This window comes from Takifugu rubripes, unplaced genomic scaffold (genome assembly GCF_901000725.2).
Source record: "Takifugu rubripes unplaced genomic scaffold, fTakRub1.2, whole genome shotgun sequence".
NCBI classification, from domain to species: Eukaryota; Metazoa; Chordata; class Actinopteri; order Tetraodontiformes; family Tetraodontidae; genus Takifugu; species Takifugu rubripes.
Genome location: NW_021821609.1, coordinates 27053 through 50000, shown reverse-complemented (window position 1 = coordinate 50000; position 22948 = coordinate 27053). Strand labels below are relative to the sequence as shown.

General features: G+C 39.5%; 1 pseudogene; it reads right to left on the bottom strand.

Annotated features, from left to right (window-relative positions):
* Nucleotides 1-124: 124 nt before the first annotated feature.
* The window catches only part of LOC115248199 (BMP/retinoic acid-inducible neural-specific protein 3-like), a 42575-nt pseudogene continuing 19751 nt past the window's right edge, over nucleotides 125-22948 (bottom strand).

Genomic DNA, 22948 nt, shown 5'->3' with positions numbered 1-22948 from the left:
TGTATTAGTATAATTAATATGACTAAATCAATATATTCTATAATATTAATACTTTATTTTGGTTTTTATTTTCATTTAATAACCAAGCCATACATGCATTGTATTTCTGCTCCTTCCTCAGCTTGTTTCAACATTTCCAGCTGTATCGCTAAAAGAATACATCAAGTGGTGGATGGCAGAACCCAGAACATAACTCAGCAGCACCATGTTTTTCAGTCATTTATGTCATTTATTTCACCATCCAGTTTGATAAATGGGCACTGAGTGCTGTCACAATCCCAGCAGCACTGTCTATGCAACGACCTGTAAACGTCTCGTGGTGTCACAGGAGGTCGATTTCCCATTGTCTTAAACAATAATGAAAACTCTGTAAGTGGCTGCCAGTCATGTTTGAGTCCAACTCAGACACTATTTTGACTCCAGGAGGGGATCGGCACATGAATCACACGAACAGGGTCTACTTGTTGCTCTGCAAAGCGATGATTGTAAAGCAGCACTTCCAAATCCACCTGTGGAGTTTCCTTTGGCAGGAGCCCCAGACAGGATGCATGAATAGGTTAATTAAAAACAGTCGCCATTTGGTCTGAGTCAAAGGTTTAAACTTTAAACTTTCATTGACCTTTAAGGCTTCTGTTCTTTCAAAATTGGCTAACCATCTTTGAACTTGTCTATTTTGGCACTAACTTCGATATGTAATTCAAACAAAACCAAAAGCTCAGCAAAAAAAGCGCAGCCATGTGAAAACCAAGTTGTGATTATACCTCCAATTCCTGTTTATATGTTGTATTTATTTTATATTTATTGTATATTTTGTGATTTAAAAGATGAGAATTCAAAGGGATTCTGGATGATCCATTAAACCCTTTACCTTGTAGTTGCTGGTGAATTTAAGATGTAAATGACAAATGTGCTATATAGTGTTAATAGGAATTAGATGCCAGAACAGCGACTTTGCATTGTTTTAAGGCAGCATTGTCGCATCATTCCAGGATGTACCTGACTCCATGAACTCATGGTTCAGGGTGCTCCAGGCCTGCTTGCTCTTCTCCAGGTTCTCCTCCATGACCTTGATATCAGCAAAGGGACAGTTGCATTGTGGGAAGCGGGTTGAGCAATGGCACCAGCAGTCATTGTTGTGGCAGAGCAACTCGCCCTCTGAGTTGCACGCCACATAGCTGAGGGCTGCCTCTACAAAGCGCCCACGTAGGAATTCTGGCAGGACATCTTGCAAGCCTGAAAACAAAAAAAAATATTTGATTGTTACATAATTAGAGCCCATTTGAATAATGATACAAGTTGTATTTTAACACATGAACAAATGCAAATGAGGAAAAATCTAATTTGCAATATTGTGAAATACTGTTTTTTTTTTCTCCTTGTTTGAGATTAATTAAATTATTAAGGATTCCCACATTCTGAAAAACCTTTAGTGATGACTGTAATTGTTAGACAATCACTGCATCAGAAACACTCTTTCTGGACACAGTCAATCTCTGCGTCCACAAAGGTAAATTTCCAAAGGGAAAAAAGCATAAATGCCACTGAGCACAAACCAATAACGATGTCAGAGATTCAGATGCCAGTTGGAACGCCAAAACCCATGATGACATGAACGTCCACTAATGATGAGAACGTCATCGGTACCAATCAGTTGGCACCTTCATTCTTTCTACATTTATGCCTTATTCTCATATTTTCATAGGGAGCAATTCCATTTTTTACAGTCATGTTGCAAAGAATCAAAGCCTCATTTCATTTTAATCTGTTGTGTCCATTTACTCTTTTATGTGTTGTATTAATATTTTAATACCCTTCATTGCCTTTGTTCCTGAAATCCTCTCCTCCAAACTCCTCCACTGTAACGTATCACTTTCCAGGTAATCACCACAAACAGGAGTCTCAGACCGTCAATACTGGTGCACCACAGGGTTGTGTCCTGTCCCCACTGCTCTTCACACTCTACAACAACTGCACTTCCAAGCACCTTTTTAAAAAAAATCTCATGCGGAGTGTGTATATTCAATATTTTTTGAAGTATGTATACACTCTCCTATAGATAATTGTCTTGGATTATTTTTAATTCTATTCACTAATCCCCAAGTAACAACAGCTAAAAGCAAATTCCTTTTTTTTTGGCAAAAGATGAATTTAGAAAAGTGGAGAACTGTGGATATTTCCACATATTTGTGTAATGGATGCCTCCATTGTGTGCTGCCGGGGAGGGGAAGTGCTGAAGCCCGCCCAGCTGCTGAATACCTCCAGACAAACTAAATGATTTATACGGTAATCAGGGAAGGTCAGTGGTCATCTTGCAATGAACAGGTATGGTGTAAGGTGTGGCTCACATCAGCTCTGTGTCTGATTAGCTGTAGTCTGATTAGCTGTACAGTGACTCCTGAGTGCGTTCGGATCTGCTCTCAGAGCTGTCCTCTTCTACCCGTTCATTTAAAGCACGTGCTGTTCAAGCTCTGAACTGTAACTGACACCCACCTACACAACTGGGTAGCAACTCACTCATCAACAGCCTGCAGATTGTCTTCCCAGCCCACGTCTCTGATCTCTGTCACATCATCCATTTCCCCGAGAAGTAACAACAAAAAGGGAAGACGGCTATTAATTTGGAGTTTTGGTCTGACTGTCTCATAAATCTCGACTTTCACACCACTGGCGCTGATAGTAAATAACGTGTCCTAACAACATCCTTAAAAAAACAAATTACCGGTAGCACTGTGAAACAAACCTAAAATACAAAACAGACAAATTTATCTGCTGATTCTTTTCATGACAATTTTTGCCCAAACGTGTTTCTCTCTTCAGCAGAGAGGACTGTGACCTGTCACAGCGGCTCATGTAAATCACGAGACTGCCAAGGCTAAATAGCACGCCTCAGTTGCAAGCTCCTGTTTTTTTTTCTTCCCATGCCAGATGATGGACGCTCTAAATGACAAATGGAACATTCGTGATTTCTGACAAAATCTCATCCTGTACTGACAGTTTTCAGGAGCATTCACAACAGTAACAGTGTCAAAAGTGTGTATATAACCTTATTGTAGCTTCCTGCTACTCTGAATTATGGGTGATCATTGGCCACACAGCAATACAGTGACTATAGTTTTGAGGGATCTGCCTCTATGCAGATGCTTCAACTCAACAATTCAAGGCCTAGCATGAAGAAATTTCAATAATATGTCAAAAAGGATATACACATTTGTTTTTGTTTGTAATTTATCTTAGCCAGCTGTGATCTGTTCATATTCTGTTCATATTCTCTTGAAGGTTGATAATAAATCCAACATTAGGGTAGGTCCCCATCCATGGTGATGGGTTTATGAGCTGACTTGCTGACTAGAATATAGAATATAGCCCAGACTCTGTTGTAGTCTAAAACTTTCCATTTCCAGTTGTTAATTTCTAAATTGCAGCTGTCAAAACCAGTGTTTGGAAGCATGATCGCTGATCTCCGGATGATGCGTTCATTTTTATGGAATAAATACTGCAGTGCTTTAATGTTGTAACTCTTAGCACAACAGGAGGAGCTGAACAGAGGGGTTTTGGAAGTGGGGAAAAAAAGAAATCTGTTTTCTCAAGAATGGCAAGAAAAAAGGAAGCATGAATAAGATTGTCGTGAATTGCACACAGGAAGGCGCTTGAAGAACCATCTTAATCCAAAACATGCTTGAATAAATACACGTATCCAACATCTGCCATGAACCGCTCCATTCCCAGGACTTAAACCGAAAATTTGTCAGAATTATTGGTCTTTTAAGATTATTTCTGATGAATCTACTCCGCACTTAATCTGATTAAAGATGTCATCCTTTCACAGCCTTCTCCTATCTAAAAGGAATCTCTGGTAAAACCGGATGCTGCAGTGGCAGAGACTTTAGTTTCCAATACTAGTTTCCATCATTCAGGACACGTTTCAGTTCTCACTTCTCATTGAACCATACACATGAAACCATCTAGGGAACCAAAGAAGCAAAAAAAAAACAAAGCAACAAATGTAATCAGATCATTTGATTATCAACTGCTTTGCTAGTCTAACGCGCCTCGGCTAATCTGAGAGTCACTGACATACGTGCTCATAATTCATCTCTACTTTCCTTCATTTCTGTTGCAGATTGACTCACAGATAGAACCTTTAACACTATGTGATAGCAAAGTTTCAGCTTCCTTGCTTTTATTATTCGAATGAGACTTTATTAAATATACAAAATGATGGTAATTATGGCGGCAAAGCTCGATGATTGTACATATTAAGGGAAGTCAAAAGCAGATGCGTAATGTTAAAAGAGCGTCATTAGGAACAAGCTGGCAGCTTTTGAAAGGTTTGACTTACAGAGCTCCTGCTGTGTTCCCTGAATGTGCCGATTGGACCGCGTGTCTTTTCCTGTCTGATGATCATCAATTTGTTGTGTCAAAAGCTTCCTGTCTGCCCGCCTCACCATCTCTTTCTGGATGATCGTTAACAACATGTCAATCCCACTGTGCCCTGCTATGAATATGCATGTCCCCCTTTCTTGTGGTATTGTACCTTTTTCAATAGCTTCGGAAAGAGAGCTGTACTTAGTCCGCAGTTTCCCGCTTGCGTGGGTTGGCAGGTGCTTTGGAGGTTTTTGTCTCTCTGTGTACCAGTAGCGAGTCGGCTCGGTTTCTTCGTGTTGGATGCAGCTAAATAACACTTTCCCTCTCACAAAATGCCATTCCGATTTTTTTCCCCTGCTCTCTTCCACCTCATGGTCTGCCTCTCGCATCCTTCAGTTATAATCACAGTCCATTTGGAAAGCAGTTAAACTAATTTTCCTGTGGACAATTTCTGGCTTCTGCAAAGACTAATCTCCTTACTGCGGCAGCAACCATCGCTGCCATGAATTCCTAAAAAAAAAAGTACTGGATTTAATCTAAAGCCTAAACATTTGAATTGTTGTGGTGCACCCATTGAACAAACAGGTGAAAAGAGATAAATATTAATAATCCATTTCAGATCATCTTCTTTTATCAGCTATTAGCAGAATGGATTTCACCTGAATCATTAAATGCTCTAGTTGTCTCATACTGATGCTTTTTATTTGACCCCCAAACTGTTTAAAACTTTATGTAAAATGCAATCACCATTTTCCCTGATGTTCTTTCTTCAAATGATGACTAAGTGGCAGACATTTAACCTTGTATGGAGAATCTTCATCACTGTGGTAATATAATAAATGCAGTTTGAAAATGAGTAACTCAATGAAGACAGGCTCTTGTTTTTTTCTAATGCGTATGATATATACAAATTAAAATTGCAGCAAATCTAACACTTTAAAGAAAATGTTAGGATAATTGATTTATTTGGTGTGTTTAGCTGCACAGAACTGATGTGCAAGGAAAATACAGTTGTGTGTGTGTGTGTGTGACATCAGAAACTCTGAAATGTGAAAATCAATGACACTCTCAGACATTCATATTCTTTTAATAAATCACTAAAGCCAATTATAGATGAAACTGTGTCAGTTCCACTTTATTTATTTGCTTATTCAATTGTTTATTTAATAATAATTGTTCTGCCCACTGACAGCTGAGTAATAATAATTGATTACCTCTTTATTGAGGCTCCTGAGATGTTTTAAGCAACAAAACGAACATTTGATCCTCAAAGCTATTGTGTTGGAAGGAGAAAAAATGGTCAAGCTTGAGGATTTGAGAAGGTTCGACAGAAGAAAACTGTGATGGCTGGTTTAGAGTTTAGAGCATCCCACTGCTGCTCTGGTTTAGGTCTACAGTGAGCAGACTAGCAAAAAGTACTAAAGAAAGGTCATCAGAAGCCAAGGCTTATTGGTGCAAATGAGGAAACAGTATTCTTGATTGCTAACTGGCCTGTTTTAGCAGGGTTGTGATCTAGCCACAAAGCCAGAATGCTTAAGAAATGGTTTGAGGAGCCCTATAGGTGTTACATTATCTAGACCTCATTCACTCTGTAAAAGGGGTTGAAAAAACAAGTCCAATCCATGGAGACAACGTAAGGAACTGCTACTAACATCTTTAAGGTGGTCTAGTGGGGTCAATGCTTTGATGAGTCAGGGATGTTCTGCCAGCAAAGGGAGGACCAACACAATATTAAGAAGCTGGTCACGTTGATGTGCCTGATCGATTCTGCAGTTCGCTTCTAGCAGTGACAACCATGGTTTCAAAATGACCGTTTTGACGTTGAAATGAAATCGAAGTTTATTTTTGGCTCTTTTTGACACTCATTTCACATAATATACTCTATGGGGCCTCCTGGGATTTTGATTCCCCGAGTCATCTGTTCACACATGCAGCAGACACGAGGAGAACGTCTGCATCAGATGTGTTTAAAGACACTGGGAATCCTGACGACGTCCAGATGGTTTGAGAAAGAGACACAAGTCCTCCCGAACAGTCAGAATACTGCAGCCCAACAAAAGCTGTCAGACATAGTTGATAGTAGTTGTGTAAATTAAAGTGTACGTCTACCCTCTCCCGTCCAACCTCCTGATGCATTTAAACAATCGATTAGGTGTTTGCTCCAATGGATGGAGTCTCAGTCAAAACCAAGAAACAAAATAATAAATGAATGAAACACTCATAGCTCTTTTTGAACGCCATCCCGATTAGGTCAGGATTATAATAGTTGTGTGGAAGGATCTTCTCTCTATCTGACTGAAATAAGAATCATCATCCAAAAATGAGCCGACCTGAACACACACATTAAGAAATTAAAACCAACTAAAAATGTGTACTTATGCACGTACATTAAATGAACCCGTTTATTGGATAATTTTAAATCATCGTGATTTTTGGTATCGTGGATTTCTACTTTCTGTATGGAAAGAAAATGGCAGGATGAGCAATGAGTCAAGGATGTAGAAATAGCTCCAGAATTGACTTCAGGAGGCCTCTGGCTTTGAAAATGTTTACAACCCCTGAATAACTTATTTTCCTTTTATTTATTTCACTCACTGCTCAAAAGATAATCCTTGGTAATTCTCATGAAATCCGGTACTGCTGAGACTGCTGCAACTTCAGTATCAGAAAAATCTATGAAGCAAAACATATGGTGTTCAGGGCTACGAAACAGGAGTGAGGAAATTGAAAGAATCAACCAAGGGCCTCTCTAAAATGGAATAAAACACCGTGGCATTTTACGTCAGTGCAGGTATTGTTTTGATGCTATCATGATGACAGGGCATGTGCGCACGCAACATCATGTGTCGTGGGATCATGTGACTGAGATTTACGGGATTACACAGGGATGTTTGTCTGAATAAAGGTAATATCAGGGCAGCAAATATGAAACATGTCATTTGTGATTTGGGCTGACAACACTGACAAGAGTATTCTTTGTCACCCCCTCTTTGGTGTGGGTGTCATCCTTTCTTCCAGGAAAGGTTCCTGGGGGTGCGGAACTGCGGGGGTCCCCTGCTGATGGAGGCTTTCAGCGTCATTACCGGCAAGGTTTTGCTTCCATCCAGGAACACATTTCGGTCACCCAATTGGAGGACAAATAGCAGGGCCGTGGTTTTCTTTCTGTTTCCCTCTCAGTCTCCAACATAACCCACATTTTGGGCAAATTGATGCTCTAAAGCCCCCCCCCACCTCCACACACACACACACACACACACACCTTGACAGAACCTTATCAGTTACAGTGTGTTCTCCTTCTACTTCACCAAGAGTTAGGTGCCCCCAGGGTCCAAGTCTCACACAGGAGCAAAATAAGGTATAAAAGTGCATTTTGGTATAAGACAATTCTCTAAATCTCTTTCTGATAATATTGTGAGCAGTTCAGTTGGACTTATTAATAAAGAAAAAAACTTGTAACTAATTTCTAAGTTCAAAATAACAATTAATTACTTTTTTCCTCCCTCCCAGACTAAAATAAAGCAGGTATAATTGAGTTATACTTGAACGTGGGAGAAGAACATAATTTTTCTCTTTTTTGTCTAGTTCTACTGTATGTGGTTTCCATTCAATATTCTGCCAAAGTAACCTTATTATTCATTATTTAAAAGGCTGTTTGTCATGTTTGTATCCTTTTGTATTGCTGTAAATGTTGTTGTCGTCTTTGGATTATTATCACCTAAGACTTTTCTGACGCGGTGCATTTTTGAACACTGTTCAAATATACCACACTACTTACTGTATAACAAATCTAAGCTAGAAAATAAGAAGTAACTGGAGTTCAGTCAGTAAAAGCTTGATGGCTGTATTCTAAAACCCTGTCTGGTTTGTAGGAGATGCATGTTTAATGAAGTGGAACCACGCAGGAACCTTCCAGGGGTCACAAGAGGGATCCAGACTCATTTAGGCCCCAGTCACACTTTGCACCACTGTAACAGCATGAGTTAGTGTATAAAGGACTTTTCTAGCTTTCTAGCTGTCTGTTTTTTCCTTCTGTGAATATCTGAATGTTCTGCTGGCTTGTCACATCCATTCTTCATCCTTGATGACAGGCAGTTGTTGCAGCCTTATGATAATTTTGTGTTGCTTCACTCAGGCCTGCAGTGGTGTCAGAAAAACATGGGCCGTGAAGCTGCGAATACAAGTCTGACCTACTTGAGGTGGTTTGACTGCTACAAAAATGTAACTTGATTGTTCTGCAGTCGTCTGAGTGTCCTGAGACTTATCTCAGCTCCGACCAATTCACAATATTCTACGTACATACTGACAAACATGGTTGTTTACATCCCTGTATGAAGTATACTAGCGTGTGTATCACATCTTCAAATTTCAGCACAATGTAGCTTGTTGCCATGTTTGCACCAACTGTAATGTCACATGACTGGGTCGACATGAAGCCATGTCAATCAGGTTCAACTGTTCCATTTAAGCACGTTTAGCACATTTTGCTAATTAAAACAAGAACTCATAGTTTTTCAGTAATACTGACATGTGACTGTAATGGCGCACATTTATTACAAAATGACTGCCAAGGATCAACAGAGACACAAAGATGTTCTGGGTAAAGTCTAAAAGTCATTATGGACTTTTCGGATGCAAAAACTCACCTGAGAGTAGTTGAAATACATATAGAAAAAGATCAGATACATAACTGCTGCATCCACATGGGATGGATGTAAAATCCTTGTGGAATTGTTGAAGGAAGCTGCAATAATTGTTTCATAAGAAGGAATGGAGACATTTTTTTCTCAGATAATAAAATAAATTAAGCTAATTTAACATGTTTTTTTTTAAAAAACAACATTTTTCTACAATTTTAATAAAGCGAAAAACCCCTACAAACCTGGAAAATATTAAGAAACTCATTGAAAAAGCCTGCAGGGGGATTTGAGGGGAGGCTGCATTAAACAGGTTTAACCTTTTCCTGAGAATACTGTTTAGAGAAAAAAAAAACAAACAAAACGAAAAACAGCTGCTAAATTTATTCCATGTTCCACGATAACTGACAGGTGTGCTGAGAATAAGTGTGTGAATGCTGAGAGCAGTGAGGAGGGCGTTTGATAAACCTTTCACCCCACAGGGGCAGAGATGTTGTACAGCATCTGTCCCCAGGGTCTGCTCTGCTGCAGCTATTGATGGAATTCCAACAGGGTTCCAATGGTGCATTGGAAGTCTTTTCAGTTTTCCAGAAATTGATGTTTAAAAGAGTCATCAGAATATAATTGTCTTGTTTCTGACAAAAAAATGAAAAGAAAGGACTTGCATGTTGTTCTCTAAAGGTATTTGGCTGCAAAACAACATACATATGAATCAAACAATTTTTTATTGTAGCATCCTGAAAGTATTTTTTTTTTTAATCTTTTACACTCCCTGAGCCATCCTCTTAGGTAATATAGGCCATTTTGATTATAAGATTAGCGCTGCACTACAGGCAGACTGGAGCATCCAGACATGAAATGAGTATCGATGGGGAACTGGTTACAGTCCAGTTATCAGATACTTGTGGTCATTACTGAAATGAGAGCAGCACCTCTATTCTACCACCCTGAAGATGGAAAAGTAAGAACACTCCAGACTTGGAGACCCTTAACGCTATTCTTATTGCACTGAAGCTTTACCATTACACTAATGTCATGTTATACATTATCTACTGCTGTTTTTAAATGATTACATAAGATAAATAGACTAAAGGTTCATTTACTCAATAGCATGCTTGAAATGACCACAGTTGTGAGTTTAAACTTTGTTCTGTGACTGGGAGTTTGGTGAGAAATTAAAATGTGTTGATGTTCTTATATATGATAGTTTATAGGTGCACTAAACATATAGAGTGTGAAACTAAACCTGACAGTAAAGTTTGTTTTTTTAAAACAAAAAAACAAGTAAAAGTGTTGATCTCATGTCCACTGCTTTCTATTACGTAAAGGATAGAAGGAGCTTGTAACCTACACTTTTGTATGACATGTAATGATTTAGTATAATTTTGAATGTATGTATGTATGTATGTATGTATGTATGTATGTATGTATGTATGTGTGTGTGTGTGTGTGTGTGTGTGTGTGTGTGTGTGTGTGTATGTGTGTATTTATTTATTTATTTATTTTAGCACTTCAAATAACCCAAGAATGTTGAACAGTGTAGACAGAAGACAGGATTGTTATCCATATGGGAAAGACTGATTAAAAGCAGAACAAACATCTTCAAGGACACTGGAAACTCTTCCTGCAAACAGTCAGAGATGGATGGAAAGGATAGAGAGCAGGGGAGGTGACAGAACTAGAGATGTGGGGTTAAGCTGTACATTTGGAGGTCAGATAGGGATGAATGAGGGTACTGAGGCACTTGTAGGTGAGCAGCAAGATTTTGTGATATGGGACTTGACCGGAAGCAAGTGAAGATGGATGAGGGTGATGCACTGTCAGGCTTTAGTGTAAGTGAAGATCAGCAGAACAGTTGTAGACATACTTGAGCCTCTCTAGGGCTTTGCTGGAAACAAACAGAATGATATTACAGTGGCCCAGACAGGTAGAGAACCACTGGGGGGGGTTGGATGTTGATGTTGATATTGAGCTGTGTGTTATTGTATATGAGGGGAAACGGAGGCCCTGTTTCTGGCCAAGTGAAGAGGAGAGGTTAAACAGGAGACACTCAAACACAGAACCTTGGGGTTAGCCTGGGATGATTGAGGACTGGGTGCATTGCCGAACAAAATGGGACCCATCAGTGTAATTGAAGGAGAGTAAAGGGTCAGTTTAAATAAATATGATAAAAAACACTTTGGGATTAGCAACATTTAATAATTGAGACTACTTTGCATCATGATTATGAAGATTTTTTTTGAAAACTTTTTTGAAAAAAGTTTTTTGAAAACCCTTTTTATAACCACCTTCATAGTGTTGAAGCAGGGTGTCACTCAGCAAAGGCTTTTTTCTTGCTTCTGAAAATTACAGAATCCCAGAGACAAAGTCAGGAGAAACTGACGTTCTTTTATAATTATTGAGCCCTTTCTCTCTATTTCCCCAAGTCCCATCAGGTTTGTTTGAAATCCATTTGGTAGTACACGTGTAGGCTAATCCTTATCCAATGAAACATGGAAGGGTGAAACAAACAGCAGTGCAAAAGAGGAGTGCCTCAAACAAAGACATCCGGCATTTGCCAAATGCCTATTGGCTTTTCCAACTTTAATTGGCAGGGGTGGCTTATTCACGGGGTTGGATTGTGCTTCCTCAGTGTCCACAAAATAACCATTAAGGTCAAAAGGAGATGATGCCTGGCAGTTTTACCCTGTGGGGAAAGCAGTCAGCTTTACTGGTGCATCGTGATGTTCAAGTTAACAAGGGAGCATCTGCACAACTTGCAGCTGTTAAATGACGGCTTTAATTATGTTATTTTAATGTCAGTTCCTAAAAGCTCCACCTTTGAAAATAGCTAAAAGAAGAGCTCATTAATTGCTTAGGTCATTCTATAAAAACAACAAGTAACAAAACAACACTTCAAAAGGTTAATTTGTACAGATTGAAAAGTGTTTGGGTTGAGATTTCTTGTCAGGTTTAAAATTTCTGTGAGATAGAGAAAGAGGGAAGGAAAATGCAGAGGGAGCCAAACTAAGTGGGAGAAAGAGGAATTGTATAAATCAGCATTATGTTAAATATGAGAATCTGGCAAATAAGGGCAGTTGGTATCATCTGAGCTAAAGTGAATTGGGCATGAAGTATCGCATTAAATATTTCAAAAGTGTAGTTGTACTTTTCTAACTCTTTAAGGTGTCGTTCCATTTAAGTTTTGGCCATCATCTTTAACAATAATTTTGAACGTTAAAGTTGACTTTGGTTTGATGCGCCACCTTTATCTTAGTTATGGTATGAATAACCATGGCTCTGTTAAAATGATGTCTGCTCTCTCTACTACCTGCTGCTTTGCCTTATTTTAATTGTAAATTTGTCTAGCATGTTGCAAAATGCAAAACAAGAGCCATCATGTTTAAATTAGTCTGAAGCGCTAACAGACGCAGCGTCAGAATTATACCTTCCTTTTCCTCCACACTTGGTGATTAATACATGAGGTGATTAGTTCCTTCCAAATGTGTTCTGGCTGTTTGCTGTTGCAGTATGAGTGCAGCCTCATCCCAGGCCAATGGCTGTTTCTCAGTACGATGTTGAATAATTTATACCCTTATGGATATTTCTGTGCTAAAACTTCCTCACCCTATTCCCACCTGCTTTAACAATGAAGATTCCCCGTTTTCTTGTTTTGGTTCACTCATTGAAAAACAAATAGATCCTCAAATGTGGAATTTGGACAGAGACAAGGGGGTATAAACACAGTAAAATGTTTTTTATTCCAAATCTCCTCCCTCTATTACAGGTGCACACAAAGTCTGTGGATTACGTTTGCTTCTGTATTCTATAGTGAGATTTCCAGGTGCTGCTTGGGGGGTTAGGCCGGGGTCAACGTGACCTGTCATGGTCTATCTGCAGTCTGGTAGGATAACAGATTTCCCATGAGATCGAGGGGCAGTCAGGCAGAGCAGACATATAAACTACTGCAGCGTAAAACAAAGGGTCAGTTTGGTCAACGACTACACAGAGGAGGATGGGGGGCCCATGTGAGTGTTGATGGAGGTGGCACCAGTGCGAGGTTGAGTTTTTGTGTGTGTGATTGCAACCTCACCTTTCAGGTGGATCTTATTTTCCGGGCTGTGCACCAGCACTGAGCTGACTGAATCCAAGCTGTCGTAGTTACTGCAGCCGAGAGGCCCCGTCCTCGTTTCCGTTACCTGAGAAACAAAAGAGTGGCAGACTTTTAAAATGATGTCCTCTTTAATGCTTAAACACATTTAAGGTGCTACAACTATGGAAGCATACTGGAAAAATATATATTGGGTGACTATCATGTTATAACATGCATATTGTATGAATATGATAATTATAATGTTTTTTTTTCTTGAATATACAGATTGGATATTGAAATAATTAATTGTGTATAGGCAAATCAATGGACACATCTAGCAGCGGTAGCACACAGAACACCATCACATCTAGAGTGTCATATCGGTTCTTCTGTCTCTACGATTCCATTTATTTTAGGATCCTTCTCAGTGAGCGCATACTAATAATGATGTCAACCACGCTGTGTGGCAGCATTTAGTACATTTAGATGCACAACATTTTATTTTGGCATCTCAGAATTTGTCCCTTGTCCCGGTTTTCATGCAACAGAGGCCTATTATGTCACATAAACTGGAATCAGGCAGCAGACTTCAGGCAGCATTTCGAACAATGGGAAGATGGATAAGCGTATGGAGCTGTTCATCTCATTCGTAATCCATGCGTAGCTTATTGCCCAAATAAGTTGCACTAAGATTCCACGCTGCCTTCTTTTTAGAGTTTCTTCATCCAAGAAATCTGGTCATGACCATGAGGTTCAGTTTTTTATAATAATGACATAATAGGTCAAGTGGAAAAGGGGCTGAATTAACCCACACACAAGGTGCCTATCGCCACCTAGTGTTGAGGAGGACATGTTTCAGTTCCTTGATTTTATGCATTGCATGTAAACTAGGACAAGGATTCAATTCCGACGAGACACCAAAGTCAAATTTAAGCTCAGTTAAGCTGTGCATATGAATTTACTAACTATATCTTTTCACTCAGACTGAGCATGTAGTCAAACTTGATCAACTCCTGAAAATTTGCCATTGTTGCCGCTACTAGTCCTACAAATCGGCACTTATATGATACAAATTATCATCTTTGTCCAATATATTACATTTGTACATTAGTTATTGTGTAATAATGTAAAAAGCCATTAAAAAGAAATATCCAATGACAGCAATACACTTCAGTATGAAGTAAATGGCGTTGTACCCGAGAAAACGTTTGATTCTTGCAAATCTGTGATGTGGGACAGGAAGGGCCAAAACAATAAATAAATATAAATATATCAACTCTTATAAGTATTATTCTGACTAAGTGTTCAAGAGTTTTTAACTAAATACAGTGAGAGTTTATGTAGGTGTTTAAATTGTGTTGAGGTAAAGCCAGAAATTCATTTTACAGAAAGCAACTACAATATCTCTGCACATTAATATGCTAACTAATACTAACAGGAGTGACTGTTACTAATCAGTAAATTTGTCAAATGTTTAATTTGTTAAATGCTCAATCAAAATGTAAACAAATAAAATAGACTAAATAGCAGTAGTATACCTCAGTGATGGACAGATCATGTGTTAGTACTTGTAAGACTGAGAGAAAGAGAAGAACATTTAACGTATGAAGTCAAACTCTGTGTAGACACAGCTAAAATAATAACTAAAGTTGAATTTAATCAAGCAAAATGATGTTTTATGTAAAACCACCTCCTCAGGTATGATGACTTTTTGAGTTCGGCCTGATGTTGAGAAGGATTTTGTCTGATATCAAAGCATAAAATATTCTTCTGATGCCATCCATCAGCATGGGGATGACATACAGTGAATCGCTGTTTTTTCCGAGCACAAATAAACAGATTTGTTTTTGTACAGAGCTGTAGCAAACCGCAGTATTTCCTCCTGCCTGTGAAACATTTAGAACCCAACCGTCTGCAGCTTCAGGGAATCATTTATTCCTTTAAAACCGAAAAAGAAAATGTTTGTCCTGAGCTGTCTTATTGACTTCACAACAATTTAAGGTAATGAGTGTAAATGAATGGCCAGGAGCAGAATGCAAACTTCCTAACTTCATAAATTGTCTGGCCTGAACGCGGCAAATGTGGATTTACTGCTATCAGATGGAATTAATGACATCATGACATATGACTTTCATACTACAGAAGAATATGAGATACTTGGGTAAAAGCAGAGCCTCATATGATTAAAGGCTGGGATCATTTTTCTCCTACATAACCTTTACTGTACTATTGTCAATAAAGTGATTATGTTCACGGTGATGTTTTACAACAACATTATTTTGATTTTATGGTATGGTAGCGTTCTGACAACTGCAGTAAAACAGTCCTTTAGTTCCCTTCGTTCGGACGCGCCAGTTTTCACACAGTGTGACAAGACAGGAAAATTGCAGTCAGCACTGGAAATGTGATGGCAGGCCATGATAATGTGCAGTATCACCCTCGCCATCTCCCACATTGTGCTACCCAGAGGCGTGTATGTGGGCACAGGGTCAAGTACATCCCACTCAGTGTCGCTTGTTCTTGGGTGATGAGTTGACCTGGCAAGGACCCACCGCAGTGGGTGTCTGGAATAATAGAGCTCATTTAAGAGGCACATGTGAGAGATGCTGTTCTTTATATTTTGTGTTTTGGCTGATCAAGTACTTGAGCGTGTGCGCTGCGAAAAACCTGTCAATGTTTAATAAGATTCATCATCTCAATGCTGTCCTGAAAGACCGGCAATCAGGTTTATCTGCATATTTGTGGTTGTTTTCTTTAATGTTCAACTATAACTTGCTAATCTTGGTCAATGTTGATGTGACAACAGAAACTTGTGATAATACAAAATCATATTTAAAACTCCGGGGGCAAAAAACATTTGTACTCAGCAGAGGATTCAGGTGATAATATGCTGTTTTCCTTTCATGTGGAAGCAATCTCACAGCATGCGTCTGGCTGGATGACTGTTGCTATAATAATATGTGGTCCAGAGTGTCACATGAAAAGATTCTCAAACATCACTGTTTCTTTTTGTTCAGTTCAACATTATCTCCGACGAGCAGCAGGAACGACTATATTCCTCTGAAAAGGGACGGTGCAACTAATTTAAAGATTAAAGATTTTTAAAGGTTTATTAAGTATGTTGTGAAAAGGACATGAGCTGTTTTCAGATTTAACAGTTTCCTCAACCACGCTGCAGCATTTTCTGTCTGTGTCTCCAGTGTTGCACCTCGTTTCTTCTCCTAACTCGTTGAAACTGAACTGAGTTTTGCTCAGCTCATTGTGGTTGCTCAGCTCATTGTGGTTGCACGTAGCTCCAGTCGTCTCTGCCCTGATCTACCAGCTCAGTTCCCAAAGCTTCACTGATAATCAATCATTTAAATGCTGTATCAGTAAACATGTAGCTCTGGTTTAAGTCGAACAGCTGGAACCACTGGTTTTGAGCTACACACAGCAAAAAGCACAGAGAGCTTTGGTAAGTTGCATGTTAAAGTGATAAGGCAGGAGGCAGCTTAAGATAATGATTAGACTCACAGTTCAGTTACTTCTGACAGTTACATCCCTGAGTAAAGTTAACATTCACTTATTTTAGGTGAACTTGTGGGACACACAAAGCCTGGGCCTATTGGGGCCTTTCTGGAGACGTCACATTCAAGGTTTTGACATCAAAACGATGGTATGCACAAGCCAAACTCACAGGGCCTAATTTTGAACTCTGTTAAATTAAACGGTGCAACAAAAGTGTTTATTTATGAGCGTCCTTCTTGTCTTCTGTGTCAATGAAAGCAGAGTTTCCTATAAAATGAGTACTTTATTGTTTGACTCAAGACCAGCCGTTGAATATAAATTAAATGCAGCCCTTTTGTCACAGAATATCACTGCGCCGGAACCAGAAGGCACAAATTGATGTTGAAAACAGATCTTAATGGTCACCATTTACTTATCTACAGTTGCTGATTGCTTGGTGGAAGATAATGGAATACTTTAGTGCAACATTCATTCATTAGCTTCTCCCCACAGACACAAATGTATCAAAATGGGTAAGATTTCTGCTCCTAATTAATTCATGCTGAGTGGATAATGTGGTTCTGTGGCCTAATGGGAGCTGTCATGACTGAGATAAAGTATTCATGCCCCAGTCGCCAAAGAAGATCATGCTTGTTGTTTTTCTCTTCTACACATTAAAGTGTGGTTTGGTTTTCGCTATATATATGGGATATTTAGCATTAATGATACAGCAAAAAGATGAAGCTGGATCTGAAGATGATTCTGGCTACAGCTGAGGAATATATGAAAATATATGTTCCATGTTTTAACTACTTCACACCCAGCAGCACCAAAGACAAATGATCACTCATCTGCTGTGTGTTGTGTTGAGACTAGCATCGCTTTGTGGGAGTTTGGGATTATTTCCGGAATACATGTCTTCCAATTATTTTTTCTTATAAGACTTTGGTAACATCTTAAAAATCATAATCATGTTCCAGCTCTGCTTTTCTGAACTCAAATGATGTCATTATATTGTGAATTGTGAGCCTGCCTGTTTGTCCTTTGGACGGGGCCACTTTAGCGGGTTTGTTGAACACATTTGGAAAGCGCTTCAGTCCCTTTCAAAGTCTCTCATGGCAACATAAATCACACACATGCCTGACTCTTCAAAAACAGACTTATTTTTATTGTCGTTGCACATATTAGACAGCAGTGCATGAAGCACAGTGGAGCACTTTATAATGAGTCACCTTAGTCACGACGCACACAAAAATGATGCACAACAAACATTCATTTCAGTCAGATTTGCTATTCGAGCTGATGCAAAAAAGCAACGACAGGCCACCCACACACCTGCTGTCAAAGTGTGAATGTGTTTCAGTGTGAAAAATGTATTTCTGAGATGTTTTTCCCTGTCTAAAGATAACTGAAGGAGGTACAAGCAGCAGAAAAGGTAATGGGATTAATGCAGTTTAAAATTAAAAGAGGACCTGAAAGCTTGTTTGGTTTTTATGAATAAATGTGTTTCTCCTCATCAGGTTGCGAGGAACAATAACAGAGTGTGCAGGTAAACAAATAAACAAATGACCTCAAAAGCCTGTTCATTTATTCAAGTTCTTAGCAGCTCTGAGGTTTGCACATGCACATTCAGCCCCCCCCCACACACACACATGCACACACACACATGCACGCACACACATGCACGCACACACACAGACACAACAGCTGGCCTACAGCAGAGTACAGTATGCATAAATACTCTGTCCCCACAGGTACTTTAAGATACTTGACATTTGCCACACTTTAGTGCCTCTGCAGGCTACAGTTCACACACACTGTGCTGTAAATCCAGCCTGTCATAACAAAAAAAAATGTCCTTGCAAGCTCTCTCATCTCTCACCCTTAAAAAGATTGTTTGCGCCTATAGCTTCAGAGCAAGCAGTACTATTTGTTATGGGTGCAGCGTGCAGCGATGCATCCTGGAGGGACAGTTTTATGTTTTCTTCTCTGCCTTGATGGGTGGCTGTTTGTGGACCCACGACCCCAGTCCAACATGTAGCAGGTAAAAAAAGGAAATTTGCATAGGTGTTTTATGTATGTGTGCTGTACCTTGATAGCAGAGGTGGCGATCTGAAGGTGGTGCAAGCGCCTGAGCGTGCTCTCGCGATCTGTGAAGTAGGAGGCCGCCAGCTGATGCAGGAGCTCCAGAGACACCACTGAGCTGTTGCTGTTGCTCTCAGACTTTTTATTCAGCTTCTGCTTGTCCAGAAAAATGGTTAGAGACTCCTCCCCTGTGGATGAAGTTTAACTTTGTCACTCTCAAAAGACACTGATATACATAAACACAGTAAATTATTTAACATTTCATTAGATACTATAAAGCCCTCTTTTTTTATCTTCAATAACATCACATTATTTGCAACAAGTTTGCACCGAACCGCCCAGGTGTTAACTTATAGTGCAGCAAGTTCATGTAGATGGAGCCGTAAATGTCATCCTTCTTGTTGCAGCACCCTCAATGCTGAGAAATAAGACAGTGAATCAGAGCAGCTTCTCCGCATAGTGGAATCCACAGATTAGCAGAAAGCACAAAGGTCCATAAAAGAGTAGGATTGTTCCAAAATAAAAGGCTGTCATCCAGCCTGGAGGGTCTAAAAACACCCTCCATCGACAGAACTGCCTGTTATTCTTCCCTAATTGAACAAAACAACAAGAAACTCAAGGTTTTTTTTCAGCTCTGTAGCCAAACTGGTCATAGCGGAGCCACATGTACCTTTTTTCCTTGATAGTGATGACTTCACCAGCTTCCTTACTCGTAAAATTTTAACAATTATAGAGAAAATTACTTATTCTGTTAGACAGTCAGCAGACATTTTCACTCTAGAAACACCTGGAGGCCCTAAGGAGCCCTTAAATTCCTTTTAACTTACAGACTTTTGTGAGACAACCTCTTTAATTAGCAAATCTAAGTCCACTAAATGTCTCAGACCCAATCCCAACTACTTTCTGTAGGATATTTTTCCCTTGATTTGCAGTTCTGTTCCAAGCCAGATGAATTTTTCTTTAGTCACAGATTATTTTCCCCCGACTAACAAGGTCACAGTCATCAGACCACTGCTGCTATGTTCCTTTCCCTTCTCTTCATCTCTGAAGTTCTTGAGCAGGTGGTGGTGACTCGATACTTGATCAACTGAAGAGGAACAGTCTGGTTAAGATGTTTCTGTCAGGTTTTAGAGCTCATACAACACAGAGTCAACACTTGTGAAAGTTCCCGATGATCTTGTCAAAGGTTCAGAGCATGAATTGGTCTCAATACTGGTTGTGTTTGCCCTTAGTGCTGCCTTTGATTCAGTTAATTATAGCATCCTGTTAAAGAACCTGGTGAAACCGGGATTTGAGGGACAGCAGTAGACTGGCACAGATCATATACCAGTAGATACCCAAGCTGATGATATTTCCTCTTCATAGAGTAGGGTTAGTCATAGAGTTCCACAAGGTTTTCACTTGGACCAATTCTTCACATTTTTACCTGTTTTCCAGAGGAAACTTGATTCAGCAGCCTGGAATAAATTGTAATTGCTATGCTGATGACACTCGGCTATATTTATCTGAATGATAACCTATGAACCCAGGTTATTAGTGTAACATTGCAAAGATCACGATCAATCTGGGTCAGAATGATGCTGAAATGCTCTTCCAGCATTTGTTACATCCAGGCTGGATAACTAATTCAGTGTTAGCAGGAAGTCTAACAATTCTTTTAGAAGCCTCTAATACAAAAATTAGTTCTGACAGGATTTAGCTAAAGAGGTTAATCTTCTCCTATACTGTCTTCTCTTTATCACCTGATAAAATCCAAAATAGACTTTAGGCCAATCTCCATCCTATCTGGAGAATCTAACAGCACCAGATCACCCCAGTCGAACAATCTGCTCTCAGAGTGGTTTAATGGTGGTTTTAGCAGTAGAATGGGGGGGTGGGGGCTTTAGCTTCCTCAGTAAATTTTTAGTCAGTATGATTGCTGAGTTCATGTTCATAGAACCAGATTGGATAATCTTACCCTAGCTATGCTGCTAAACTTTGAAGGTTAAAGTTCGATGGCATTACCACCTTTGAATAACCCCCCTCCTTTGGGCTTCTGTAAATCACCTACAGATAATCTTAACTGTAACAGAAGCTGTATAAATAAAGTTAAGTTGAATTGAACAGCTGAAAATAATACCATGAGCAAATTGGCTGATTTGGATTTACTTTTTAAGGAGCCTTGAATGTATCTATTTAAACTAACCCTTATCCTTCAGCTCCTGGTTCAGCTAACATCCCAGTCACAGCCCCTCTATGGCTGAAGTTTGATGCAGATGATGGTGATTTATTATCATTTTAATCCCATTTTTTTTGTCCTACAAATGAGAAGCCTCCTTTTAGTTTCTGATCTGAGTACCCTGGTGTGCCACCCTTCCACCAGACGCTTCAAACTAATGTTTACAGAAGTTGATGAAATGTACTCACACCATTGATTTTCTAGGAAGTCAGTTCATAAAGAACAGCTGTCAAAGGTGTCTCTGTACACCTCCCGTTTGCTGACCGCTCTCAGCAGTGCATTAATACTGTAAGAAATACCAAAACATTGGGGTCGGGCAGCTTGTTCTGAGGGAACTGGTTTAGAAATTAATTTAAAACAGAAAACAAAAGATGAGCAACATGGAAAAATGGGTCAATATATTCCGTCTCATGTTGTGTCCAGGGCTGATCAGTGGGAAGGTTGAGTAAAGAAGCACCTGGGCTCAATCTAGCAAGTTCCTGGCTTGAAGTGTTTTTTTTTTTTTTACATCTTTTCTTTTCTTTGTCTTCTTTTTTTTACAAGGCCATTTAAACCCTTCTACAGTAGCAGCACTTCTGCGAGGCGATTGCCAGCTGCATTATACTTCCTATGATTCCTCTGAGACCTCTAATGAGCTACTCCTCTATTTCTAGAACACCTCGACACACCACTAACCTGCGAACAGCACGTCACCTGCGGTCCTGCCTTACCTCCCAGGGGTAGCAGAGATGAGGAAGTGGGTTCCGTATTTCTTGATGAGGTTTCGTTGATTTGCTGCAGGGTTGGCCGTCGCCCCAATAACCGCAGGTTGCGTAGGAACTCTGGCGCTAAGGGCAGCGGTGCTTTGAGGAAATCTCTCTTCTCTGTTGCCAGGCTGCTCACCTTCCAGTGGCTGAACTCCCTGGAATTAAATCATTAAGCAGTCGTCATGAATCAAATTTCATTGTTCATTCATCATTTTAGTATTTTACTTGTAAGTGGCAATTATTGTCACATAACTAACAAAATAAACTAGTTGTTAATGTTACTTAACTTTTCTTATCAATATATAAACTAATATCAGTAATACATATTTGAGTTTTATTTTGAATGATATGCCCTGGTTTTCTGGCTGAAGAACTCCCCCCCACTGTTAAAAGCTTCAGCAGCTGCACCCTGGGTGCTCCCATTAGGTGCCATTGGGGCCTCAACATTGTTTATTGAACTCTTCCTCTTTGCTCATAGAAAACCTCTCCCCTTTCCTGAGATGGAGATTCATTTGACCAACGTGAACATTCGACTTTCTGTTGAAATGTAATATCGGACTGGAATGATCAACCGCTTGATCAAGGTTTGATCTGTTGTACACTAAGTTCAACAAGAACTGCCAATAATATTTATATCATGTTTCATCCCTAACAAGGAGGTACCAGCAGTTAGGCAAATATCACCACTCTGTTTTGTTGGGGGTATTTTATATTTTGACCAATCTAATGTAATGTTATGTAATATAATGTAATGGAATCTAATCTAATCTAATCTAATCTAATCTAATCTAATCTAATCTAATCAATCGGCTTGTCTAAACTGCAGCAAAGACAAACAATTCATTTCAGATGGTCAACAGACCAGAGAAAGAGATCAGAATGGAAAATCCTCCCATCTCAGGTATCCGATAATTATTTCGTGCTTTCAGTCCTGCCTCAAATAAACCAGAAAATATGCGAAGACGATCTAATTAGGGGAACCCTGCAAATGCAGTGTGTATGTAAAGAATATGCTATGTGAATTTCAGTGCATCATCTTTGCATTACCCCCTATTTTCCCAGGGCCGCTCTCTTTCATTAGCTTTTATACACGCTTGTCAAGATGACATCAACTTCTTTGGTATTATTGCAGCCAACAGTGTGACTAACAGATTAATGTGCCAAATTACAGTGGTATCTGTAGTTATACTGTCCAGGCATTGTATCGATCGACAGCAGCATAAATGAAGGAGTCAATTTCTCCTTATTTCAGGCGATGCAGAATATACATGTTATTATTCTGTATGTGTTGCAGAGTTTGCAGCTGTTACATTGCATATTAGCCCTTCAAGGAACTGCTGCA